The sequence below is a fragment of the Heloderma suspectum genome, chromosome 5, assembly GCF_057233095.1.
Source record: "Heloderma suspectum isolate Gila_16-S chromosome 5, 16-S_ref, whole genome shotgun sequence".
Lineage (NCBI taxonomy): Eukaryota > Metazoa > Chordata > Lepidosauria > Squamata > Helodermatidae > Heloderma > Heloderma suspectum.
The window spans coordinates 198,637,409-198,651,611 of record NC_139462.1 but is presented as its reverse complement, the minus strand read 5'-3'; positions in this window follow the sequence as shown (position 1 = coordinate 198,651,611).

Genomic DNA, 14,203 nt, shown 5'->3' with positions numbered 1-14,203 from the left:
AGTATCAAGTACATTCCACTTCTGCAGATCTCTGTAGCTCTCAAGAATGATGCCTTCCTCCAATAGTAACCTTTAAATATTTGATATAACCTTCATGTAATGGGCCATGAATATTTATCTTCCTCTTCTCAAATAAAATTCTCTCATGTATTTTGATCCTTAAATTAAGTCTTCAACTACTCTCTCTGTGTGTATAATCTTGTCTCTCCCCACTGCTTGCCCTGTAATTGTTTCTAGGTTGGATTCTTGTTCTTCTGTCTTTCAGTTTCCCTTCAATTATATCTTAAACTAGTCCCTCATTTCTTAGGATGTGCCCAATTACACATGATTGTCTCTTCTTCACACTATGCATCTGTCCTTGTTCCTTTCCAGTCCTATTCAATATTTTTCTTCATTCATTTCACTTTCTGTCTAACTCACTTTACACATTCTTCTCTCAAATAGCTCCCATTTCCTTTATCCCATTGTACCTATCGCCCATGCTTTATACTCATATAGTTGTATCTCATAAGTATGTTTTTATACGTTTCTTTTTCAGAAATAAATATTCCTCTTGGCAACTGGTGTTTTTTTCTTATAAAATGCCTTTTTCACCATACCTTTCCTTTTTGACTCTAGAGCAAAGATGCACAACCCTTTAAATCCCTAGGGCCCATCCAGTGTCAGCTGGGGGAGCAAGGACTGCATATGCACACACCGATGCATGAACAGACACACCCTGTCTTCCATCTCACACAAACATCTCACTGAGGAAGGGGCGGATTGGAGATAAAGGCTTCTTCTTTCCCCCAACAGCAACACTGCTACTAGCAGCAAGAAAACAGTGATCGTGGAAGCCAGGGAAAATACGTGCATATGGGTCCTATGTGCATCAGGGGCCACACAGAGAATGGCCAAGGGCCGCAGGTTATGCACCCCTGCTCTAGATCATGCATCCTCTGCTGCCATGCTTCCTATTTCAGTTCATGTACTCAATTTATAGTGGATATATGCTCATTGGAATTCGGGTTTGGGTTCTTGCTTGTTAAGACATATACTTTTGTTCTGACATATTTTTAGGCTGTAATTCTGAAAACAACAACAACAACAACAACAGCCCATTGTATTTAATGTATTAAATAGAACTGAAAATGAATCTATAGCCATTTAACCTGGAGACCTAATGGGGGTTCAGACAATCCCCTTCATGAGTTAAAAGCATGCATGTGGAATTGTGAGGCTGCCCTGGCTAACCGGTCCTCCATTGCTGATGCATCTGCTGGCCATGCCCCCTCCAATTGGGAGTCCCCCTGGATAGGGCTGCTTCACATACTCGCTGAATGTGCGGCTGGTGGGAGGCATTAGGGAGCAGGCCCCTCAACCTCCTTGTGCATGCTTCAAAGCATGCTCCCTGTAAAGAAGCAATGAAATGTTTACTGTAGTTCCCTAAACTGCTATAGTTTACTGCTTTTACTGCAACAAGTTAAATTGGCATTCTGTGAATGTGGTACAGAATGTAGTTTCTACCTGACCTTTTCATATCGTGAAGGTTTCTTTTTCTTTTTCAAAGCTAGATCACTCCGTTTTATAATTTATGTGCTCAGAAGTAGATCCCATTGAGTTTAGTGTGACCTAGCTCTTAGTAAACCCCTTCATGGATCACTGCCTTGTTGTAGTGAAGGGGCTTGCGTAACTCAGTGAAGCCATAAGCTATGCCATGCAGGGCCACCCAAGACAGACAGGTCATGGTGGAGAGTTCTGACAAAATGTGGTCCACTGGAGAAGGAAATGGCAACCCACTCCAGTATTCTTGCCAAGAAAACCCCATGGAACGTATCACAAGGCTAAAAGATATGATGCCAGAAGATGAGCCCCTCAGGTCAGAAGGTGTCCAATCTACTACAGGGGAAGAGCAGAGGGAATTTCCAAGTAGCGCCAGAAAGAGTGAAGCAGCTGGGCCAAAGCCGAAAGGACACTCAGCTGTGGATGTGTCTGGTGGTGAAAAGAAAGTCCGATGCGGTAAAGAACAATATTGTCTAGGAACCTGGAATGTAAGATCAATGAATCAAGGTAAGCTGGAGGTGGTCAAACGTGAGATGGCAAGATTGAACATCAACATCTTGGGAATCAGCGAACTAAAACGGACAAGCATGGGTGAATTTAATTCAGGTGACCATTATATCTGCTACTGTAGGCAAGAATCCCTTAGAAGAAATGGAGTAGCACTCATAGTCAACAAAAGGGTGGGAAAAGCAGAAAAGTAAGAACTGGACATGGGTGGGAAAAGCAGAAAAGTAAGAACCGGACATGGAAAAACCGATTGGTTCAAAATTGGGAAAGGAGTACGACAAGGCTGCATATTGTCACCCTGCTTATTTAACTTATATGCAGAGTACATCATGAGAAACGCCAGGTTGGATGAATCACAGATCAGAATTAAGATTGCCAGGAGAATTATCAACAACCTCAGATACGCAGATGATACCACCCTAATGGCAGAAAGCGAAGAGGATCTAAAGAGCCTCTTGTTGAGGATGAAAGTGGAGAGTGCAAAAGCTGGTTTGAAACTCAACATTAAAAAAACTCAGATCATGACATCTGGCCCCATCATTTCCTGGCATATAGAAGGGGAAGAAATGGAAGCAGTGACAGATTTTATTTTCTTGGGCTCCAAGTTCACCGCAGCTGGTGACTGTAGCCATGAAATTAAAAGACGCTTGCTCCTTGGGAGGAAAGCTATGGCAAACCTAGACAGCATAGTAAGAAGCAGAGACATCACCTTGCCGACAAATGTTCGTATAATCAAAGCTATGGTTTTCCCAGTAGTAACGTATGGCTGTGAGAGCTGGACTACAAGGAAGGCTGAGCGCCGAAGAATTGATGCCTTCAAACTGTGGTGCTGGAGAAGACTCTTACGAGTCCCCTGGACTGCAAGGAGGTCAGATCAGTCAATCCTAAAGGAAATCAACCCTGAGTGCTCATTGGAAGGACAGATACTGAAGCTGAAGCTCAAATATTTTGGCCACCTAATGCGAAGAGAAAAGTCCCTGGAAAAGACCCTGATGCTGGGAAAGACTGAAGGCAAAAGGAGAAGGGGAAGGCAGAGGATGAGATGGCTAGATAGCATCACTGATACAATGAATATGAACTTAAACACACTCCAGGAGAGAGCGGAGGACAGGAAGTGCTATGGTCCATGGGTTCATGAAGAGTCGGACACGACTAAACGACTGAACAACAACAACAACAGCAAGCTCTTAGTAAAAGTGCCACACCACTTACCTAGGAGCAAGAGCCATTGAGATCAGAGAGCGTCGGCCCGCAAAGGATTGTGCTGTTGGATATGCCTACTGTAATGAATTTGCCCAGAAAATTAGTTAAATATCATGCCCTTTCCCCAAAAGCCCAGGACAGTTTACAAGATGTAAAGATTAAAATGCAGAAGCACTAGCAAGCGATGCATTGTACTAGCTCTAACCAGACTCTTGCCCAAGTGAAAGCATTTCTTTAGGGCCACTGGCTGGGGCAGCAGCACTCCTGGGAGCACCAATGAAGTGGTTACGATCTGAGAAGTCAGCTGCAAAATCCCGTACAATGTCACAATAGATGCTTAAGCCCGACTCACCCCAAGATGTAGCATCGCGGCAGAATGGCTGTCTGGCCTGGCCCACAACATTGCAAAAAAGTTTATTCTTGGGAAGAGGCATATGCCAAGATCCTGCTTATTAGTCCACCATGGGTTGGAAGTTTTAAAATAGAGGTAAGATGGGCAGCCACCACAAACACCAGTCTTTGTACACACACTCATGCGTGCACCCCCCTGCCTCATCTATGGTGCGAATCATGTACTGTGCGGTTGAGCTTGTCTTTTTTTCACTATAGTGTAAGCATGTGTGGCCTTGATATGGCTTGGGGCCTCCATGCTCCCAGAGGGGAGTATTAAACCTCAACACACACACTGTTTCCCACCTCCCCAAATTCCCACTTCCTGTGGAGTGAGGATTTAAAAAGGGAGAGAAAAACTTCAATTGACACCGACAGTAGGAGGAGGAGGGAGTTATTTCTCCCATCCTAAAGTATGGTGGTCCTGATCCAGTTCAGGGCCATTCATGCCTACACTAAAGTTAAAAAAGGACAAGTCTCAGCTACATGCTACATAGTTAACATCACATGTAGTTTGGCTTTTAAAGCTTTTCTACACAAGGCTGATAATCAGCTGATAATCTGCTGTATCTGCTTTCGGTTTCATCACAGAATTGAGATCCAGGCACTACACAAGGAGCATTTCCTTTCCTGATTTTCTGCTACCTAACTTCTAGGTGGCACTGTGGTATAGCGGCATAGTGCAAATATACAAGAGGAAATTGTGCTTCCTTTCACTTTCACAATTAAATGCCGCATTTTCCCTGCTCTAAAATACTCACCAAAAGTGCTGATCAAACACAGAAGCGAAACTGGAGGATCTTGTCAAGTCTAAAGAACCCGTAAACCACTGTGACTAGGGTATGATGAGTGCACAATAAATGCCTCATGTAGAAAAGCCCTTAATGTGGCAGTTAGGAAGCCAGGCAAGAAGCCCATGGAGATCACAGTGCGTTTTAGGGAAGGGAACCAGGTACACATCTGATATTGTAGGACAGCAGCAAGATGCTTAGAGCTAACAGAATATTAGGAAGTCCAGAACCCACATTCCACTGAAACTGAAAGCCAAGCTTGGAAGGGGAGTTGAGATCAAGATGACCCTAGATGTATTCTTTTGCCACATACGTTCCAATTCACGTGTCCAATTCATGGCAGGAGAATGTTGCTTAAATTGCAAAATTGCTGTGGTCAAGGTAAGGGTTACTTCAGATAAATGGTCTGCCAAGGAACACTGAACCAACATGATTGTGACAGGCAACCACACTGTGGACAATTCATATGGACCGGATCTTACAGGGTCAGCGAAATGTAACTTTGCCTTTAAACGCATCCACTAACACTAATTAATTCAATGAAGTAACACACACACGTGGCCCGCATTCTACAGAAATGATCTCAAGAAGTAATCTTCTACCATGAGTCCAAGTTTAATGACACATCCTATTAAAAATAGGTGATGCAGATCAAGTCTCAGCTGCTGTGATGTTCCCAGCTCAGAAGGCCGTAGTCAGTTCACATCCTTAATTTTCTCTTGCTGCACTCTGTTCATGCCATTCTAACACAATGGTATGTTGCCTGTTCTGAAGGCAGTACTGACAATTACAATATAGCAGATGGCAAGTTGCCAAGAAGAATGTAGAAGCTTTTAAAAGAATGTGTATAGAAGCTTAAAATACACAGAGAGAAAGAAGGGAGATCTTCAAAAGCTGCTGAGCAGAATTCTCTAGACATCAGCTTCATAATTCACCATGCCCAGTCACTATATTCCAAGTCCGAAGGACTGCCACCAGCTTCCAAATGCAAATGATATTTTAGGATTTGCCTGGGGAATTGTTGTCATGGGTTTCTGGAAACAAATGTCTTTTTCTGCAGTGCTTCCAATCCAGGGCTGGAGATTGTGTGGCCCTCCAGTTGTTGAACCACAACTCCCTTCACTAAGGTGTACATTTGGAAAATGGCCGATTCAGCTTGGACCAATTTGTAGGCCATCCACTTTGACTTGGTTCCAATTCCGAGTTGAAATTCGGAAATCTGAGGCTTCGTGCTTCATGTTGACTATCATGGGAAATCAAAACACACCTATAACTTTTTTTCTCTTTGGCAGAACTGATGATATTTGTAGGTATAGTTGCCCCTTCGGAGCGGATTATGCCTGCCAAATGTCAGAAAAATAGGTCCAGAGCCTTTTGTGCTACATGCCTTATTGCTGATAAGTTTTTTTAATTTATTGGCAGAAGCAATCACAATTTTCAGAGATAGTTGCTCCTTCTGAAGGGATTGCGCCTGCCAGGTTTCAGAAGGATTGGCACAGAGGTTTTCCAGTAAGAGCAGACTTGACATTTTGAAGGTCTCCGAAGAAGAACATGCTTCTCCCCCTATGGCCCTTGTGGACTATTGTTCTGGAAATGACAGACAGCCTAGAGTAGGAAACCTGCAATGTTTTAGAAGGATAGGTACAGCAGTTCATATATAAGGGAAGTTCTCAAATTTGTGGTGCAAAGGGGGATAGGGGACTGCCCTGCTAAAGTCTTATCTGTTGGTATCTGAAGCTAGGCCCCTAAATAAGCATCGAGACAGGGCTTATGTTCAAGCCCTATTCAGGGATTCAAGAAAGAGTTAAAATGAATGTGTGAGGAGAAAGAGCACTCCAGCCACGCCTCTCTCCTTTGTTGCATTGGTCACCGTCTACTTGTGGAGGCTCCCATGCAATTGAGAACACTGGATAATCAGAGTTCTCAATCTCATGAAGAGCCTCCATGAGTAGAGGAGGCTGTTGTCTTCAGACAATCACCTTCTATGAGTAGAGGGTGTCAAATAGGGATGGCGCAGGCACCTAATTCCATCTGGGAATCCGGCAGAACCACCCCTGCCCTCACCCTTGAACCCCGCTTGCCAAGCCCCTGCCCCTACTCTCCCCCTGCCCACACTTGGTGAATGGCCTGCACTCACCCTGGTGGCCTTGTCGAGCTTCATGATCACCATTTTTTGAGAAATACAAAGGCGATCACAAAAATGTGAATATGTGCATATGCGCGAAAATGCGCATTTTTGCAAATGCATAGTTTGTGCGTGCAAAAATGTGCATTTTTGCAAAATAGGGCTACAATCTCAAGAGCTTCTGTGCTTACATAGCAGTTTCTGTTGCCGTTGCCATCTTACCAAGATGGCCCCCAGTCTCATAGGGCAAGATGGTGTCAGGAAATACGATGCATGTCTCCGGGTTACAATGGGGCACGGATGGTCCACCTCCACCCACCTCTCTCCATCCCTTCATTGTGAGTTCAACCACTAGGTGTTTCTTCCTTCTTCCCTCCCCACATTCACTCAGAACAGAATCTTCCATTATGTGCTACAGGCCAGGTTGTTCAGGCAAAATATGGGCTTCCAACTGAGTGGGGGAGGGGAGGAGAGCAGTGCCCTCCTTTGTTTCCCTCATGGTTGGCTTAGGGCAGCTGGGGGATGCTGGGAGTTATAGTCCAGTACATCTGGAGGGCATCCGGTTGGGGAAGGCTGGTTTAGGGCGAGGCAAGTCAGAAAGAAATGGTATAGCATCTCTCAAAATGGCCTTGAATAATAATTCAGAAGCTTCTTTTGGCTTGTGTTTGGCAATTATCTTCCCTAATAGCATTCAATTCATTTATTGTGCACATTAAGGGCAAGCACAAAAATAAAATAGATTGGCAGAGCAGGCTGGAGACATAATGGAGAGACCGGTGCTTCCTATTACAGGCGCTCTTAAGGTATTTGAACGATTTCAATCATGTCTTGTCACTGCTAGCTCTTAATGTATTATTGAATCATGCATATTTTAATGCATTTTGTCTGCATAAATAGAGGCTGCAAAACACAAGCTCTTTCTAATGGAAGCAAATAGTTACAAGCTAAAATGGGGAATGACGTGTTCCAATTTGTTTTCATTTTGCCCACAAAAATGTACAGAAAGGGAGTTCTAGGAAGTATTTTGCGGACGAGTTTGAGTATCTAGAACTGGCCACATGGTTAGATAAATATCTATGCTGTAGAGTGCACAGGAATTTTGGACTAAGCACTAAGGCAGGGGAAGTATCTCTTCAATGTCGGATGCCATTGTGCAGTTAGAATCCAGGCTAAGAAGAATCATAATATTTCTGGAGTGTTTGCTATTTTTCTAAGCTTGTATTGAGATTAATAATATCGGTTGCTTCTACTGTAGCTCTCTGTAATGTCTATTCGTTCATTCTGTCTATTCATTCATTCCATTTTTATAGATAATCCAGATGATTTCACAGATAAAGCAAAATCCACTGTTTTCCCCACTGCCCTCCTCCCATTTCTCTTTAGAACTGATTTGGGTGGGTGGGCATTGTAAAACAGAATTGCAGCTCAAGTCTGCCACATGGATGGAAAAATACAGTTAAGACTTTTCAGGACTACTGTATCTTTAATTAGTAGTTTCCTCCTTGCCCTTCTCTTTTAAGGTGGCTTCTGCCCCTGCAGGCACCCCTAAATTGTTCCTTAATTAGTGTGGAGGGGAGGAAACCCCTTAAAATTGTGTCAAGGGACAAGAGAAGCAGTGTGCTGTTGGCTAGAGAAGGGGAGCATTGGTCAGGGAGGCTGGGTCTGGGAAGCTACGCTAAGGGGCTACAACAGCCAAAGGGCAGGGAACCACAAAGAAGATTTGTAAAGAAAGAGGGCAGAATAGGCATAACCTGTGTGCAGTGTTGGGATCTGGAAGAGAAATCCATAAATGGAGATAAATAAGACAGCTTTTCCAACTGTATGGGCAATATTGCTTCAGCCTATTTGATTTTGGAAGCCACGGGAAATGTTCAATTGGTACAATATGATATGTTTTCTCCAAGTATTGAACAGGCTGTGTTTAATCATAATTCAAAAAAAGGGCTTCTTTACAAGAGAAATTTCGTAACTGTAGCAGACTAAAGCTCCTCTTCTGTGGAAATTCATCTGAAATAAATATGAATACAAACTGCTCACAAGTACAACATAATTATTTTGTAATAAAACCCTCTTGCCTGGACACGGAATATTATCTTATATCAATTGGGATTTTCTCTTGTTTTGAGGCAATTTTCTTCAGCTTGTTTAAACTAGAATCTGAAAAAGAGAGGAAAAAACAACATTTATTTGGACTGATTTATCCTGTCAACCATATTTCACAATCCCAGCATGTCCTGAGCTAGAAATGAATTCTTCATCAGTGGAAAAAGGATTCTGAAAAACGTCTGCCTGCACCATTTCATTTTCCTCTTTTTCACATTCATTGGTTACTATTATTAATAATAAATAGTAAATAAATAAATTTGTATTATTAATAGGAATAAGCAATTCATATAATAGACTGATTACAGTATTAATATAATGATTAATACTATTGTTAATCATTACTTAGATTTTTACCCCACTTTTCAGGGCATATATCCTGACAAGGCAGCTTACATATACAATATCGAAATACAACAACAACAAAAATTTGAAATTATTAAAATAATGCTAAAATAGCATAAAACATTAGCATTAACATAATAGCAGGATATTGATATTTGCTAAAACAGAACTCCATAAGATTAGCGAACTACAGGCCGGAATAAGGATCTCCTAAAAAGCAACAAAGAAGGGGGCATACATATCTCCCTGCAGGGAGTATTCCAGAGGTGTTGGGCCACCACAGAAGAGGCCATGTCTCTGGTGAAGCCCTCCATAGTTCTGGTTAACTAGAATAGTTTCAATGAAAGGTTTGTATCAGTTAAGAAACCTTGTCCCATGCATAGTCTTTAAACAAAATAGTAACACAGCTCTATTGCTCATTTTCACTGGACTCCAGTGAAGGACAGAAAGTGATGAACCAATGCCTAGGGTCAATAATGAACTGGAGGAAGGATATTAAATGGAAGCTCAATCCAGACAAGATGGAGGTGCTGTTAGTTTGTATGGTCCAGCTGACTAAGGAAGTGAGGTTCAACTGTTCTGAATGGGTCTGCATTTCTCCTTAAGGCTCAGGTTTGCAGTTCAGGAGTGCTATTAGATCCAGTTTTTCTTTGGATGTCTGTGGGGTGTTGGTGGCATGAACTTCTTTCCAAAGGCTTACACTGGTGCACAAACCGAGGCCACTTCCTGAGGCCTTGAACTTTGCCCCTATCCTGGCAATGTTTATCCATGCCCTAGTAACATCCAAGATTGACTACTGCAATATGTTGTGTGTGCAACCAGGATATTTCAAGGACTGCATAGTCCTGTATTAACTTGCCCACTTTTTGAGGTAATGTGGGGAGGCCTTCCTACAGGTACCCCCACCAGCTGAGGTGAGGTAGGTGGTGAACAGGAATCAGACCTTTTCAGTGGTGGCACCCCATCTCCGGAATGCTTTCTCTGCATCTCTATATCTGATGCCCCCCCGCCCCCTCATAAGTTCCAGGCACCAGGTAATGATAGCTTATTGGCCTAGATCCTTAAATCTGGTTTTACTGTCTGCCGCTGTTTGGCGTTCTGTTTTCTGCTCTTAAAAGGGGTTTTGCTTTCTGTATTTTAATGTTGTTTGATTTAAAGTTCTGCTGCTAGCAATATTTATCTCATTTTAAAATTATATTTTATTGTTAAGGCTTATATTTTAATTGTTTTGTTCATGTTTTATAAGCCACCACTAAAAGTCCTTTTATGAAGCAGGATATGAACAAATACAATTCTCTTTTGAATCAAGGAAGAGGTTTATAGATTCACTGTCTGAGGGAGAGATAAAATAAAATTGGATTAAGTTCTTCATCCTTCACACTGGACTGTGCTGATGTCCTTATTTTTTCCTCCATTCGATATTTGTAAATTCCTTCTTCGAGGACACTCAGAATGTTACATGGTGTACTAAAGAAACCTAACACCTTCTGCTGAAGAGAAGCACTGAAAGGAGGTATATCTAATAAGCAGAGTGAGAAGACACTATACCAATGTTTCTCAAACACTGTGTACACAGGGCACAAGGATTAAAATTGGAGGGAAAAGGTTTTCTTAGACCGAAGGTGTACAGGGCTGGCCCTGCTGTACAGCAGAGGGAAGAGACCCTAAAAAGCTTATTGTAGAGTTGGAAAAAGTGCAGAATCAGGCAACAAAAATTATCAAGGGGCTGGAGCAACTTCCTATGAAGAAAGGTTACAACATCTGGGATTATTTAGTTTAGCAAAGAGGCGAGTAAGGGGTAACATGATAGAGGTGCACAAAATTACGCATGGTGTGGAGAAAGTGGATAGGGGGACATTTTTCTCCCTCTCTCATAATACTAGAACCCTATGAGGTCATCCCATGAAAGTGATTGGTGGGAGATTCAGGACAGATAAAAGGAAGTAGTTCTTCACACAGTGCATAGTTAAACGATGGAATTCACTTCCACAAGAGCTAATGATGGCCACCAATTTGGATGGCTTGAAAAGGGGATTGGACAAATTCATGGAGGATAAGGCTATCAAAGACTACTAGTCCTGATGGCTCTATGCTGCCTCCAGTATCAGAGGCAGTATGCCTATGTACACCAGTTGCTGGGGAACATGGGTGGGAGGGTGCTGTTGCACTCATGTCCTGCTTGTGGTTTTCCCACAGGCAGCTGGTTGGCCACTGTGTGAACAGAATGATGGATTAGATGGACTTTTGGTCTGATCTATCCTGGCTCTTATGTTCTTATGACCCACTTCAGGCAGCACCATGACAGTGGGAGTGGGAAGAATAGATTAAGGAAGGAATTGGTATCAAAATGTTGGCCCCACATGGGATAGCATGTACCATTTGGGCTCCACTTCAGGAAGCAAAATGTCTTTGGCAGACTCGCACAACATTCTCTGAACAGTGGTGCAGCTAGAGTTGGACCTTGGGGCTGAAGTCTGGGGCCCCACAATCCACCCCCCCCCCAATGACCACCCAGAGAGCAGCAGGTGATGCAGGGAGTGGCAAACAGGTTTACCATCAACATCTGGGCAGCTGGGGCTGGCACTGGTCACTGCAGCATCCTTCCTTTCTTCTTATTTTAAAGACCACTTTTTAGATAGGGGACAGGCAGGCAGGCATGTGTTTACATGTGCTTGTTTTATTATTTTTACTTTAAAAATTCATTATGATTTTCTACACCAAAATGGTGCTTATTCCCAATGTATTACATCAGGGCAGCAGAAGCAAATTCCATTTTATTTCTGTATTCACGATGATGCTATGATTTATATGAGTTTAAAATGCTAAACTGCATATGCTCAAGTATTTCTTTTAATCAGGGTTAGCAAACTTTTTTTAAAAAATTGCTCTAACCTATCAAGAAGCCGTTGTAAATTATGGAATGGCACTTGGAGGGTGGAGAAGAGAAAGTTTAGTTGTGTGCTTCACAACTGAGGTAATACACATGGATGTCGAAAGGTGGGCCCCAGAACCAGTGCTGGCTCCAGGTTTTTGAGGGCCCTTGGGCTAGCTGCCCTCAGTGGGCCCCCTCCCTCAGCAAGTCTACTTTCTCACTGCCATTGTCACCAGCTGCTATTATTCCTCATCCTTTTTCTCATCATTGCTGCACTTTCTTGACACAGAGCCAGAGAGTGACTGGGCAGTGGCATTTACAGCTACTCTTCTCACCTCCACTGTTGTCTGAGGCAGGTTGCAATGGTGAAGAAGAGGAGCTAGTCCAGGGGATTCTTGTCAGTGGGCCCCTGCTGGGCTGTGGGGCCTTGGCAGGTGCCCGACCATGCCTACCTTTGACACTGGCCCTTCCCCATAAGACCATTAAATACCTGGCTGTACCACTGTCTTTGAGCAGTAAGGCTGTTCTGAAAGCACCTTCACTGAGCTGAGTCCAAACGTAACCTGTTCATCGTGTGTGTGTGTGTGTGTGTGTGTGTGTGTGTGATTGACACCTATTTTGCATGTTTCAAGCAGAGGTCTGCTGACCTGACTGCAGAAGCACTGACTGGCTTCCTCTGTGATGTTGTGGTGAGTTTGTTTTCGTAAGACTGGTGAAGAGTCAGGTATTGAACTGACACAGTGTCCTATATGCTGTTTGTAAATGTGTAGAGACCTGCATAGCCTAACATAGTGGGCAGATTTTAGTAACCAAGCAGGCCTCTGTAACAGGCAGCTTTTTAGTTACCCAAGTAAGCCCCTTACATGAGATAATTGGCACCAAGCAAGTACCGCTACAGCTGCATGGCTTCATTCTCTGACATAAGGACTCTCCCATGAGAAGTGAAAGAGAAGGGAGTGATTTTCTCATGACAGGCTGTGAAACTTAGGTGACACACCTATAAAATCCAGCAGGCTGGCTTTGCTTTCTGGTCTTGCTCCAAGGGGGAAAATGTGCACTACCAGCCTGAAGAAATTGATTGGTCCGTGGGGTGGCGTCTCATGTACTGTGGGGACCCCAGTACACAGCCAGCAGTGACAAAGGCCTGCTTTGATCAGCTGAAGGGGACATGTGAGTTATCTTTGCATTTCTTTCTGCATCTATTTATCACCTGTGTGTAATCAATGAACTGTTCATCTAACAATCTGTGGGTTCGTTTCACTTCGGCAATCCTCGCATCTGGTTTGAGGGTTTACCTAAGTAAATCAGGATCCCAAAATCTTTATAGATGTCGCCAAGAAGTGCCCTCCGTTTTGTACTTTTAATTTTAATTTTAAAGAATACTTTTAAAAATTAAGAAGAGACAAATGAACGGCTATGTGCAAGAATGTTCATGCTTTTTGAAAACAAGGAGTTGGCCAGATCATTGGAAGAACGGCGAATGGGGCAGGCACTGCTGCCAGTTGAGCCAGCAATTGATTCGCTGGCATCTGTCTGTCATATCTGATGTGAAGCCAGACTCTCACCACAGCTGAAGATTTCACGGTGAGGAATGTTTTGACATTACGCCTGTCTTCACCCTGACATTCAGAAGGATAAGGGTCAAACGAGATGCAATGTGGGCGCTCCGTGCTTGGCCCTTCTGGCATTTTTTCTTTCTGAAAAAGCAGCTGCAGGGCATCCCTGTGTGTGGAGGGAGGGGGGTTGACTCTTTGCACCCACACTGTGGCCCCAGCCCTAATCTTCTCCCCCACAACTTGCTACAAACCACAGACAAAAAAACGCTTATGGATTAAAACAGCTTAAAACAGCGATGTTTACCCCTCTGCAGCTTACAGCAGCTTTAGCAGGGTGATTTGGACTGGGTCTATGATGTAGGTCCTACATTGTAGGACAAAGGGTTAGCCTCCCTCCCTCCCAATTCAAATCCAACCCCCCCACTATGTTTTCACAAGCAGGACACCTGGGCACCCTGCATCCTGCTGCTGTCTCCCAGCCCTCTCCTTTTGCCCTGTGAGTCAGGGCACAGGGAAGGGCTGTGATTTCTGGACAGTGGTGATGTCTCTGGGATTTCCCTGTGTTTGCGATCTGTAGTGCAGGGATGGGGAGCCTCTTTCAGCTAGGGATGAATGAACCCCCCACTGTCCGGTCTGGGGTGGGTCCTCGGTGGGGCAATTCGGGCCGCTTGGGGTCCTGCAGAGTCCCCTGGAGGCCTTGGTATCTGCCAGAGTTGGTGGAGCAGCTCTCTAGCTTTCTAAAAAAATGTGATATGGTAATGGCTGCTGC